Below are 14,825 nucleotides of genomic sequence, written 5' to 3' on the forward strand. Positions count from 1 at the left end.
CCGGAGCCTGTGCTCCGCAGCGGGAGAGGCCACAACAGTGAGAGGCCCGCGTACAGCAAAAAAAAAAAAAAAAAAAAAAAAAAAAAAGGAATCACGGGCACTTCCCTGGCTGTCCAGTGGTTAAGACTTTGCCTTCCAACGTAGGGGGTGCGGGTTCAGTCTCTGGTCAGGGAACTAAGATCCCACATGGCTTGTGGACAAAAAACCAAAACGTAAAACAGAAGCAATATTGTAACAAATTCAATAAAGACTTTAAAAATGGTCCACATCAAAAAAAAAAAAAAAAAAAAAACCTTAAAAAAAGAAAAGAAATCACAGACGTAGGAGTTAATGGCTAATGAGCAGGGGCAGGAAACGGGTGGAAGGACTGGGTTATTATACATTCCGAAAGGGAGCCTAGGGGAGCTGCTGGAAGCATGTACTCAGGGTTTGAGTTCTAGTTCTGTCTCACACAAGGGAACAAGTTAAACTAGTGGCCTAGTTTTTCTCACCTGTAAAATAGAGATAATACTGTTTTAAGTTATGAAATTTAAATAAGTTAATACATATCAAACACTTTAAAAAGTGCTTGGCACATAATACATGCTCAATAAATGTTAAATACACAAACTGATACCACGTTATTAAACATGTAAATAATATCAAATAGCAAGTTTAAATGACTTCCACTTTGCCCAATCCCTGCTTTGCTCTTGCTGTTCACTGTTTCATGTTCACCATTCCAGACTCTTTTCTATAACCGTAACATACACCATGTATTTAATCTACACCTAAGCAAAAAGGCATCAGATGATACATATCATTGCATAGGTTTTTCACTTAATATGTATACAGCGTGCATGCTTCCACATCAGTCAGCTTAGATCTCCATCATTCTTTTTAATGACTGCACTGCATAGCATTTCATGGTTGTACTAATCCATTTACCCCTTCATTTATTGCTGGACATCTAGGTTGCTCCCAACATCTTGCTATGACAACAGTTCTCTGTATATATCTTAGCACCTTGTGCTAGAACTTTTGTACATTTAAAAGCAACTGCTGGTTCAAAACAGTTTTACATTTTGACAGGTACCTCCAGATACCTGTTACAGAAGGTTTTATTGAATTAGATTTCTAGGGTCAGGGCCCTGTACTAGGAAGAAGAAAACAGAAACTTGCCAGGTAGATGCTTGATTGCTGTCTGTAGCAGGCGTTTAATCCAGACCTTAGTGTCAGAGAGATTTTGGATCTTCTGACAAAGTGCTCAAAGCATTCCAGAGGAGGAGTGTCGGCCTGAAGAAAAAAATTACAACGAACATTTTTCAAGTGCCTACTACAAACCGGGCTCTGGTTTAAGCACTTCACATATGCCAGCTTATTCAGTTCTGACACTGGCCCCATGGGAGAGATCCTGTTGTTGTCTCCATTTTGCAAATAAGGAGACTGAGGTCCATGAGGTTAAGTAATTCACATGGTCCCACGGCTATTGGAGGAGCAGCACTCCAGCCCGGGACCCCCTGCTCTTAATCATTCTTCTATACTGAAGCTCTGAGAGACGCTAGACATTCCTTGATGACAAAAGAGTTGTCTAAACCTTCAAGGGTGGCCGGGCTCTTCAAATAATGCTGCTTCTTGCTAGTCTGAAAAGCAGAAGGGAGAGATGATTGTGGGAGGGTTTCTGGTAAAGGGGGGCAGGGCTTGGAGCCCACAGGGCTTCCATGGAAATGGTTCAACCCTGCTCAGTGCTCGAGACCGGGGAGGGGTTCCAGATTAAAATCTCCTTTCCTGCAGGACCGAGCATGTCAGGCAGACCCCGTGAATTCTGAGGGGAAGCCTCTGCAGGAGTCCTCCACACCTTCCTGAGTCTGCCCTCCATTTATCTATTTATTTTCAATTAATAAATTAGATTTTTAGGACAGTTTTAGGTTTACAGAGGAACTGAGCAGATAGTATGGAGAGTTCCCATCTCCCCGACCCCTACACATACCTCCTGACACCATCACACAATTTCCTGGGTTATTAACATCTTAAACATTAAGGTGGTACGTTTGCAACAACGAATAAGCCAATATTGATACCTCATTATTAACTAAAGTCCATAGTTTATTCAGATGTCCTTTTTCTGTTCCAGGGTCCAACATTACATTTCATTGTCAGAGCTTCTTAGGCTCCTCTGGGCTGGGACATTTTCTCAGACTTCCCTTGTTTAGGAGGGTCATGATACTTTTGAAGAGTACTAGTCAGGTGTATCGTAGGATGCCCCTCTATCAGAATTTTCTGCTGTTTTCTCTCGTGACTTGACTGGGGTTATGGGTTTGGGGAAGACGATCACAAAAGTACCGTGCTATTCTTACCGTATCATACCAAGTGTATGTACTATCAACATGACTTATGACTGTTGATGTTCACCTTGATCAGCTGCTGGGGAGTGGTGTTTGCCAGGTTCTCCTCTGTAAAGGTACCCTTTACTTCCCCCTTTCTGTACTGTACTCTTTGGAAGGAACTCCCTACACACAGGCCACGTTTAAGAAATGGAAAATGATGCTCTCCCTCCCTTGGCTGGAGCAGCTCTACCAGCAGGTGTCAAGCCCTGTGGGATGCAAGGGCCAGATGCTCCCAGCATGAAGCACTCTCTCTGCTCCGTAGGGGATGGGCAGCTCCCCTTTCTTCTGAGCGCTTGTGCACCCCCCTTCACCCCCCCAGCCTAGAGAATCCAAAGGTTCAGCGTTCTAGAAGCATCTCCATGTTGCCTCTCACTTTGGGCCCACTTTGGACAAAGCCAAGTTCCCCCCACCCACCGGCAACCAGAGGATGCTGATAAAATCCTCACCAAAGTATCCAAATGTGGCCTATGACCACAAGAGGTCACCACCAATTTTTCTTTTCCTTTTTCTTTTCTGTTTCCTTCCTTCCTTCCTTCCTTCTTCCCTCCCTCCCTCTCCTTCCTTCCTTCTTTCTTTCTTTCTCTTTCTTTCCTTCTTTCTTTCTTTCTTTTTTCTTTCTTCTTTCCTTCCTTTCTTTCTTTCTGTTTCTTTCTTTCTTTCCTTTCTTTCTTTTTCTCTCTTTCTTTCTTCCTTTCTTTCTTTTTTCTTTCTTCCTTCCTTTCTTTCTTTCTGTTTCTTCCTTTCTTTCTTTCTTTCCTTTCTTTCTTTTCTTTCTTTCTTTCTCTTTCTTTTTTCTTTCTTCCTTCCTTCCTTTTTGTTTCTTCCTTTCTTTCCTTTCTTTCTCTCTCTTCCTTTCTTTCTTCCTTTCTTCTTCTTTCTTTCTTTCTTTCTTTCCTTTCTTTTCTTTTTCAGTTTGGCACCATTGGCTGAGCTTTGTCTTATGCCCTGACAGAATTCTCCACATATTTGTTCAAAACCAGCCCACCTTGTGTCCATGACTTACCTTAGGAAGGGTCTCAGCATCCTAGATCCCAGCATCCTAAGGGAACTTTGAATCCACCCCTCTCTCTGATGCACAAATACCTGTCCCCACCCCTGGGGGTTTCTCAGGAATAGGTGTGCCTCCTTCTTGACATATTACAGAACTAAGTTCCCAGCTCATTTTTACAAAGGGAGAGGAGGTGGCATGGAATGTGTTTACTGCTCAGGCAGGAGGAGTATTAGTCGTGGGCCAAATTTTAACATTAGAAATTAAATTTTGCATACTTTAAATTCTCCCTCGTTTCCATTTCACTGATGCTGTTGTAAGGATTAATTAATGTTTTGAAAGCGTTTTGAAGATGAAAAGTCTCACACGCATACAAAGTACGATTATTTATTATTACAAATAATTGTATGAGACCACTTTCTTCCTTGATTACATGAGGGTTTCTGCAGGTAGTTAAAAGCTGCAGTGTCTCTCTTACAGAATAGCTGCCTTCATCAAAAATGTATCCTATGGCAGTGAAGCACAGAGTCCTTTCCCTCCTAAAGGGGGAGGCAGACCCCAAACCAATGAACAAGTAATACACTGTATGTCAGAGGGCATTATCATTTCCTGGGATTGCTGTAACAAAGTACTACAAACTAGATGGCTTCAAACAACAGATATTTAGTCTCACAATTCTGGAAGCCAGAAGTCCAAGATCAAGACGTTGGCAAGGCTGACTCTGTCTCTAGACTCTGAGGGAGAACCTGATGCTTACCCCAATTCTTGGTGTTCATTGCCTTGTACATGTAGTGCTGGAATCTCTGCCTCTTTCATTAGGCGTTCTTCCCTGTGTGTTTCTGTGTGCAAAGTTCCCTCTTCTTATAAGGACTCCAGTCACTGGATTAAAATCCACTCTAATCTAGTATCACCTCATCTTATCTTGACCACATCTACGAAGACCCTATTTCCAAATAAGATCACATTCACAGGTACAGTACTGGGGGTTAAAACTTGAACACATCTTTTCAGCCCACAGCAGATGGGGGTACAGCTATGGAGGGTAAGGAAGATGGTGTGCTCCAAAGATGGAACATTAGATGTCTTGAAGGATGAATGGGGGAGTGAGCCACTTTAGGGACTTTAAGCAAAGGGGACAGGAAGTGCGAAGGCCCCAAGGCAGGACCTTGCGTGGTGGATCTGAGATGGATTGAGAAGGCCAGTGTGACCAAAGTAAAAGGAGATGATGTCACAGAGGTAGCAGGACCAGGTCACACACAGCCATTATTGTGGGATTTTGACATTCTTCTTAGTGAGAGGGTTTTGAGCAGATGAGTGACATGAGCTAACATACGAGGCAGCTGACTGTCTACAGGGCATCTTGGAGCAAATCGAAAAGGGTGCCCCTTGTCCAAATGGACAGCCTTGGAGCAAAGCACATGATTCAGTGAGTGAAGCAGGGTGGGGTTTCAGCTCCTGTTAACCTGCTCAGCTAGGCTCTCCAGGTAGGTAAGAGATGTTACAGTAGAGGTAGCAAAGATTGTTTGGATTCTGAATCCATTTTCAAAGTAAAGTCCACAGGGTATGCTGATGGGTTGGATCTGGTGTGTGAGAAAGAAAGGATCTGAGGACACCTTCAAGGATTTGGGCCTGAGAAACTAGAAGAATGATGTAGCCATTCTCTGAGATGGAAATCTGGGGAAGATTGAGTTTGTCTAGGGACCCCAGTCTCATGGTGGGGCAGGGGAAGGAGAGACTGGACTGTATACGCTCTTCAAGATTTCTTCCAACAATAAAAGATCCATCCAGGTGGAAAGAGAAGCTATGAAAAAAGTTGATCTACCTTGCTTGTTAGGAATGTTGCTTGAGAGCCACACACATAGGTTTGATACGAAAGCAGTATTCCATTTTCTGACATGTACTCCATGATCTAGAGCTGACTCCTTGCAAAACAAGGGGGACCCTTGAACTCCCCTCTGCATGTCCTCATGGTCTACTTTGATAAGTGAGGGATTTCCTCTTCCTTTGGCCTTACTGCCCACAGGCAGGCAGCCCCACAACAGTGTCCTAAGTGTTAGCTCATCTTCCTCTTATGCCAACCAGCTGGCACCCAAGGATGGAGGGAGAATTTCACAAAGTTTCTGTGCACCTTGATTTTGATTGCCAAACAGGATGGCCTGCATGTTAAAACCTGCAAAATCGATAGGATTCGCAGAGCTGAAATACCTGTATCTCCCTTCCATTAACGAATTTAAGAGAGTGAAAACCTGCTAGTTGCTTACCCCAATCTCTATTTTCCTTAGTAACAGATTCCCTTGGGCACATGACTACCTGGAAGAAAGACCACATCTCCTAGGCTCCCTTGCAGTTTGGTGTCCCATGTGACAAATTTATGGCCAATGTTATCTAAGTGGAGGTGTGGTGTGGCAGCTTCTGTAAAATCTCCTTAAATTCATATCTTCTTCATCCCTTCCCCAGCCTTGCTGCCTAGAATGGGGTGGTGATGGTTAGAGGGAGAGGGCAACATCCCAAGAATGGCAGCCGGCATTAGAAGGAGCCTGGTCCAATGCCTTTGTGGAGCCCTCATCCCAGCCCTGGGCTGCCTGCATCTGGATTCATCTACACCCAAGATCACTAAATATTTCTCTCTCACTTAAGCCACTCATCTGAGGCGTTTCCTGTCACCGCAGACAAACAATCCTAATTGACACACATACATAAATGGTTTCTGCTGGGTCACCTCCAGCAGAAGCAGTGGCTAGGGGAAAAAGTGATTTCTTTTCTCCCAAACTCCAGTCCCTCCCAGGTTATCAAGGGTCTTTCAGGGTGTTCAGGGACTACAAAGTAATGAGGAAGTGAGAGGGGGTACTAGGGTGGCTCCAGAAACTACCATGATGAACAGCCTAGTGCCCTCACAGAGGGCTCATCCCTAACTCGGCCCTAGGGTTTGTAACAACTCAAAACTGCCTAGGTCATCTTTTTGGAAACTATTTGGCCTGTGATCCATTTGCCTGAGAGAGTCAAGTCACCTTAAAATTCAATCCAGCTTCAAAGGTTTTGGCATTTTTTCCCATGTCCCATCCTCATTTTCCATCCTGGTTTTTAAACTGTTGAATATGTCTAAGGGCAATTCTGACTTTCTTTTTTTAATCTTTGACAAGCAGTCAGCAAGCTTGAAGTGTTTTATGGATAATGTTTTTTTTGTAATTGGGTGTCCTTTGTTCCCCTTGGGAATAAATGTGGGACTTTTAAGCTTTTATTCTAAAGCTCCTTTTCTCAAATGTTAAGCTATATTGGTTTTTATTTTTTAGTCTAATTTTATTTAGTAAAGTTGCTTTGTATTTCGTTTACATGAAGGGCTTCGAAACAGATGCAAAACTTTCAAAGAGATGAATTTGAAGAGAACTGGCCATTAGATGACCGATCATTAGGCAGGCTTTCTATGGATTGGTTTTGGGTAATATGATCGCCTTCCTACACATAACACATTTCCAGAATCTATGTTCCTTAAACCTAATCAAATGACTTGAAACCTACAAGCTTTGGCATCCACACAGTTAAGGTACAAATAAAAATGTCCATTTAATCATTTGGGGGTTTTTTTGTTTTTTTTTTTTTTTTGCGGTACGTGGGCCTCTCACTGCTGTGGCCTCTCCCGTTGCGGAGCACAGGCTCCGGACGCGCAGGCTCAGCGGCCATGGCTCACGGACCCAGCCACTCCTCGGCATGTGGGATTTTCCCGGACCGGGGCACGAACCCGTGTCCCCTGCATCGGCAGGCGGACTCTCAACCACTGCGCCACCAGGGAAGCACCATTTAACCATTTTGAATAATAAATATATTTGGCAAAAAAAAATGAAAAGGAGGACAATAGAACACATCGGAGTGGATGAAGAGCACTACAGCTCCCAAACCTCGCAGTTGGGAAAATAAATTAGTTTAACCACGTTTGGAAAACAAGCTGACGCTACTCTCAAAACACTGGAATGCCTAACTTACCCGAAGTCCCAACATTTCTACCAGTAAAAACATACTCCATAAATTCTCTTCATACACACCAAGAGATGTGTACAAATGCGAATAGCAGCACCGATGGTGATAGCAAAACCTGGAAACACCAGTGTCCACTACAGAAGAATGAATAAATAAGTTGTGTTTTATTCTTAAACTGGGATAGTATTTGGATATATGAAAGTGAATGAACTACCATTGTATGTAACAAGATAAACTATAGGGGAAAAAAACAGAAGACTATATAGAGTATAATTCCATTTATGTAAACTTCAAAAGCAAGCAAAGCTAAATAATTAGTTTTTAGAGATTCATACATAGGTGTCGTAAGAAAATTGGGGAGTGATTAATACCAAATTCAGGATACTCAGTTACATTTGGTGAGTAAGGGGAGGGACACTGAGAAGATTCTGGGATGCTGTTATGTTCTGTTTCTTTGCTTAGGTGGTAAATATGTGTATTTATTTTATTATTATTCATAGAACTTAGTTTAAGTAGACAGCTATTGAGATCAAAACTCACTCAATAGAGTTTGCTCTGGCCCAAGGTTTCCTTGGATCCCTAGAACCAAACTCTCATGTGACAAATACATACCTGTGGTCACCATGGGAACCAGGTAAAAGAGTAAATGGCTGCTGTTGGAACCACAACTCAGATTCCCTATTCCAGTGTCTGTGGTTCTTCTCTGCAAGGTAGAATTTATTTCTTCTCAAGGATGGACTATCTGGGTCAGGGGAAGAGAAAACACCAACATGCTATTGAGACTGAAAGTAGCCATGAGTGTAAATTGCATAGCTATTTGACTTCCTTTGAATGTCTCCTAACAACCACCACCTTCAAAGCCCTGACAGGGGCCCTGCAGTTATTTATGAGCCCTCTCTAGTTGCTCCATGAAACAGAGGAAGTAGGCATGTTGTCCATAGATTAACTCTCCATCCATATGTGGTTAATGATTTCCATACCAAAGAAGGGGTATCTATCTATCTATCTATATCTATCTATCTATATATATATATATGGCACTGATGGATAGGAGATAGTTGGACACCCTTCACTGAAGTAAAAGAAGGTGGTAACGACCACAGATTTAATTCAGAAACAAAACATCCCTTCTTTTGGTTTCCATTGTCTCTTTCTTTCTTCACAAATACCTCACGTCTGTGTAATGATTGGTTCAAACCTCACTTAAAAAGCAAGCTCTTAGCAAGAGTCCAGTTCATTGGTTAACAAGGAAGGAAGAAAGCTTGCTCCATGCTGTAAAAAGTTTGATGTAATTGCCCTCCCCCACAGCCTCTTTTTGTCTAAATTGCAAACTCCTGCAGTCCTGAGACTCTGCTTGGATTTTCTCCCAGTATTTGAATACATAAATATAGGTCTGCAAGTGCACTGCCCCTGTTTATGAGCCTTTTAAAGATCAAAGAGTCATGTTCAGCTCTTGGGCTTGTCACTTAAAACATGCTGTACTTTACCTTTTAACAGGTAGTTCTTTCAGAATGGCCCACTAGGCTCTTCCCATCTTGTCTTAACACTGAGTCCTACAGATTGTGTAAAGAAATCTCTTTAATGGAGGATTCAACGCTATTTCCAACATGTTAAAAGGCCCAGCCTCCCTTTAATGAAAATGAATTTTAAAGGGTGCAGGTCAGAACCTCCATATGTAATATCATTCTGAAGATACCATAACTCTGATTAAAAATTGGTTGGTCACATTGACAAAAGAAACCATCACAAAGTCAGGAAAAAGATAAGAGCTTATAAAACACCAGTTCACTAGGTGCTGCCAGAACTTGAAGTGTAAAGAGTGGTTCCAAAGCCATGTACAGCCTGTGGACCAGGTCACATTGTTTACCAGTCGTGGTCCCTACATGTTTACCTTGTGTTGTCTTTGCAACATCTTTACATTCAATGCTGAGTTCAAATCTGAACTTTGGGACTGCTGAAGTATTTCTTAAACAGACAAAGAGATGATGGACAAAACTGGAGGATTAATAAATGCCAGAAGCTTTCAGTTTTAATTTATGCCTTTCCTGACATCATAAATATAATTTAGGTTTTCAAAGACTTGGTTCTCAGAAGTATACCAGGCTGCCTATCCTGAAGTTAAAAGATTTATGCATGTGGTAGGTGAAAAGTAGATTTTGAAAGATCCCTGCCTCCAGTAATGATGGACTGGTGTGTTGCAAATCAACACTCCCAGAGATAAGAACTAAAAAATAATCTTCCATGTGTGTGTGTATGTTTGAGAACATCAAGTCAAGGGAGCATGGACTTAAGGAACCAATACACTAAAGCATATAGAGCCCCAAATTACCTCAAAAAATGTTTATACACAATGCTTAGTGTTCAATCGGATATTACTTGGTGCACCAAAAGACGTGAACAAATAACTGAAAACCAAGAGAAATCACAGATAAAAGAAAGAGTCCCATAGGTGTTATCAGATATGGACTTCAAAATATATGTGATTAATAAATGCAAGAAAGTTAGAAGGCTATGGTATTGATCCTTAGCAAAAGAAAAAGTGGACATTCTACAACTGAAAAGTACTTGTACTGAAATTCAGAACTTAATCAATGAATTTAATAGTGAATGAGAGACAGCTGAAGAGAGGATTAGTGAACTGGAAAACAGGTCAAAAGTAATATCCAGAGTTAAAAAAAAAAAAAAGTATGTACAGAACAGAGCACAAGAAACATAAGGTACATGGTGAAAGGTCTGATACACATGTAATCAAAATTCCGGGAGAAGAAAAAGAAAATAGATAGATACAATGTTCAAAGAGATGACAACCAAAAGTGTCCACAACAAATGGCATCAAGCCACAGATTTTAAACTGTTAAAAAAAATTAAAAACAGCAAGCAGTGTAAATACTAAGAAAACTATCCTTAGGTACATAATAGTAAAATTGTTGGAAACCAAAAACAAAGGGCAAAAAACTCTTACAATTAGCCAGAGAGAGAAATAAAGACATATTACCTTCAAAAGAGCAACCATACAACGTACAGATAATTTTTAAACAGAAAAAGCAAAACCTAGAGAATAATGGAGTGGTGTCTTCCAAGTGCTGAAAGAAAATATGCAATCTTAGAACTCCTTACTCAGTCAAAATATATTTTAAACTGATGGGGTAAAGACAGTTTTAGACAAACTGACAAAAACAAAAAATTTGTCACCAAATAGGACTGCGGCACAGAGCGAGTACAAACAGAATTCTTTGGGTAGAAGGAAAATGATTCCATATGGAAGCATACAATGGAATGAAGAGTAATGGAAATGGTAAAACACCTGGGTATAAATTTGTGATATGAAGTAAAATATGTCCTGATAATAACACTAAAAGCAGAAAGAAAAGTTAAGGTGTCTTACGATCCTTGCATTATTCATGAGTGATTAAAAATACTAATTTATAATAGATTTTAATGTCAAAGATGCATGTTGTAAGCTAGAGAAACCATGAATATAAGTGTCTGACAGTTGGGGTTTCTTATTATTATTGTAATGCGAGTGTCCTACTTAAGCTTTTGATTGCTGAGACATCTACTTCAAAGACAGCTATCTCAAATAAACAAATTGCCAGCCAGAGACTAGATAAAGAGCCAGGCCACCCCACCGCTGAAGTTTTCCTTTGTTTTAAAGATCTCTGGTTGACTTAGATAGCCGACTATTTGGGCTATTTGTTCATTCTTTCCCGCGCTTTAATTCTCACTCTTAGGTTTTCAATTCACCAATAAAGAATGAACCGGGCAAACCCTAGGCCCCCCTTCTCGACCCCAATAAAAGCAGAACCCCAGGCCTGCTTCCTCACTCTCTCTCTTCCCTCACACCCACCTCACTGTGTGGCCCCAGGCATGCTGTATACCCTCCAAGACTTGGGAGTGATAAACCTTGTCTCTTTTTTTCAAAGTTTCCAAGTAGTTGTTGCTAAGGGCATTTTGCAATCATAATAAGAAGGGCTGGTCCAGCTACAACATTGGTTCTGAAAGGGAAGATGTCTGGGATGGGGGGGTGGGGGTGGGGGCGGGGCTCGACATGGACCCAGGTGAGTGTCCCCAGGCATTTCTAGCTGATAGTGTCACTATCCATAAGCTGAGACAGGTGTAAAAAACCCAGAGTAAGAAATGTAAAAGAATGTGTAACCAACAGATGTCTAACAGAATAAAAGAATAATACGAAATAATTATTCCAAATAAAGTAAGAAATGTAGTAGCTTAAAAAAAACTTAGCAGCTTAAAACAACAAAACATTTGACGCTTCCCAGTTTCTGTGGGTCAGGAATTTGGAAGCAGTTTAGCTAGGTGGCTCTAACTCAGAGCATCTCATGAGGTTGCCATCAGGATGTCAGCCAGAGCTGCAGTCATGTGAAGGTGTGACTGAGTGAAGAACCTACTTTCAAGATGACTCGTTCCTAAGGCTATTGGCAGGAGGTCTCGGTTCTTCACTACATATGAGTGGTTGTTCTAGTGTCCTCAGAACATGGCTGCTACATCCATGATCTAGTTTTTTAAATCACTCACTGTCATTTATGCCTTATTCTATTTGATAGAATTGAACCATTAAGTCACACTCAGGGAAATGTGACCTTGAAAGTCAAGATCTCAGAAGATCTTGACTTTCAAGATCCACCTCTTGAAAGATGACATATCAAAGAACCTGTGGACACATTTTAATACCATGAAAAAAATGAGAAAAAAAATCATAGAAGGTGAGACAAATAGGAAACAAAACATTTTTAAAAAGCAGATTTAAAACTACATATATCAGAAACTCTTAAGTATAAAGATTAAATATTTCAATTAAATAACAAAGATTAACAGACCAGACAGAAAAATATGCTGCTTTTTTGAGGCATACCTTAAATATAAGTGTACAGAGAGATTTAAGATAAAAGGATGGAAATAGGCATACCTCCATGCAAACACTAACCAAAAGGAAGTGCATGTAACCATATTAATATCAAACAAAATAACTTTGAAGCCAAGAAGCCTTACTAGATAAAGAGGAACATTTTATAATGATAATGACTTTGTAGTAAAAGGGTTTATCCTCCAAGAAATATACCACAGATATTAAATAGATAAAAGATATTAAGAACAAGTCTACACCAATCAGTTTGAAATTTTAAATGGATGAAAAAAATTCCTAAAAAAGTATAGCCTACCAAAACTGACATAAGAAGTAATAAAACCTCTAAATAGATCTCATGTCTATTTAAGTGATTGAATCCATGATTTAAAACTTTCCCACAGGGGGTTCCCTGGTGGCGCAGTGGTTGAGAGTCCGCCTGCCAATGCAGGGGACACGGGTTCGTACCCCGGTCCGGGAAGATCCCACGTCCCGCGGAGCGGCTGGGCCCGTGAGCCATGGCCACTGAGCCTGTGCGTCTGAAGCCTGTGCTCCACAACGGGAGAGGCCACAGCAGTGAGAGGCCCACGTGCCGCAAAAAAAAAAAAAAAAAAAAACCTTCCCATAAACGAAACTCCAAACCCATGTCTTTCATTGGTAAAAAGTTTGTGTACAATGGTGCCATTAATTCCTTAAAATTAATAGTACCAATTGTACACAAACTTTTTCAGAGGAAAAAGGAAAAGACATTTCCCACCTCTTTTAATGAAGCCAGAATGACCTTGACACCCAAACCTGACAAGAACACTGTAAAAAAAAAAGGAAAAGTATGAACCAATTTCACTCACAAGCACAGAAGCAAAAAGGTTGAGCAAATACTATCAAATGGAATTCAGCTACATAAAAAAGAATAATACATCAGATCACGCTGGGTTTATTCCAAGAATTCAAATTGGTTTACTATTCAACAGTCAATCTATTAGATTAGTATACAGTGTGATCTATTTAGGCAATAGTTTACTAGGCAGTAGTGAAAATTAATAAACACCTGCTTCTTTCTCACAAACATAAGGTTGAATTAAGAAGCTAAACAAACAAACAAAATACATACTGTATGATTCCATCTACGCAAAGTTCAAAACTAGGCAAAATGAATCTAAGGTTAGGTCAGGATAGTTGTTACTGAAAGTGGGGTCCGGCTGCTCGCCGCTCAAAAGCCAATAAAGAGGCAAAGTTGGTGGAAAGGAGAGTTTGCTTTATTTTGCAGCCCGGCAAAGGGGTGGGGAGTGGACTCATGTCCAGAGGCCGACAACTCTCCCCTGATAATCCGTGGGCAAGAGCTTTTAAAGGGGGGTTTCAGGGGTGCACAGGTGGAGGGAGGGGCTACGTGCAGAAACAGCACCCTTAGCTCTGACAGTCATCTTGAAATTGGTCATCAGTGGTGTGATCAGCATCATCTTGATTGTTTTCAGTACAGTTAGTCTTCAGTTCCAAGGTCGATTTGTTCCCATTTCTTTGAGGCCGGTTCTCAGAATCGCGGCAGCTTATGTGATGGCTACAGTCTGGTCATCATGTAGTTCACTTCTTCCAGCTGGTGAAGGTTTCAGTATCTACCAAACAGCACGAGGGACGTGGCTCAGAATATTATCAATAGCCCTTGAAGAGGAACTAAAGGTCCTTGACTTTGCTCAATGACCAAACTATAATTATTTTGTCCTGCTTGACTGCTTTCCTTTGCTTCTGCATTTTCTCACTTCTCTGATGAAACTTATTCTTCGCCTAAAGTTTTTCTACAGACAAAAGATACGCTGAGGACACTTCGGGGGAGTGGGGGAGGACCACAGGGTCCTGCTCTGTTTCACAGTGACTACCTCTAGGAAGAAAGAAGGGCATAGTAATTGGGAGGGGGTGTCTTGAGTACCGATAATGTTCAGTCTCTGATATGGGTAGTTACATAAAAATGCTTCATTTTGTAATAATTCAGCAAGCTAATTCACAAATTATGATTTGTGTATTTTTCCCTATCTATTTATATGTCAATATAAAAAAATCTAAATGGATTTGAATATCCGAACCAAAAGCTGACATTTGGACACCCGAGACTAGTAAACCAAGTTAGAGCAAAGCAAAATTGCATAACTTTACGATTCAAAAACATGCATTTATATTTACTTGCTCTTCACTTCAGTCAGCAAAGGTAGTATAGGGTATTATGATATTATTATTATCCCAAGTACAGATGAAGAAACATTTTAACGAAAAGTTCAGTGACTCATCCAAGATGATACAGCTACTATCGCAATGCTAAGTCATCTAATAACAACAGAGCAATCCAGGATTGACCATATTTTCCCCTTGGAGTCTAATTTCACAAAGCTTATTTAATGAAATTCATGAACATGGCTACCCAGATTCCATTTTTCCATTGCTTTTAAAAGCCAGATCATACTGTGTGATGGAGCATAGATTTTGAAGTAACATCAAATCTGGGGGTAGAGGGGGTAATCCACACCCTGTCACAAGTTTACTGCATAAAGTTGGACTTCATTGCTCTAAGCATCGCTTTTCTAATCTACAACGTGGAACTAATAATATGCCTCTCAATAGGGTTTTGGGGAAGAGTAAATTAGATGACACA

The sequence above is a fragment of the Lipotes vexillifer genome, unplaced genomic scaffold, assembly GCF_000442215.2.
Source record: "Lipotes vexillifer unplaced genomic scaffold, Lipotes_vexillifer_v1.1 scaffold1549, whole genome shotgun sequence".
Taxonomy (NCBI): domain Eukaryota; kingdom Metazoa; phylum Chordata; class Mammalia; order Artiodactyla; family Lipotidae; genus Lipotes; species Lipotes vexillifer.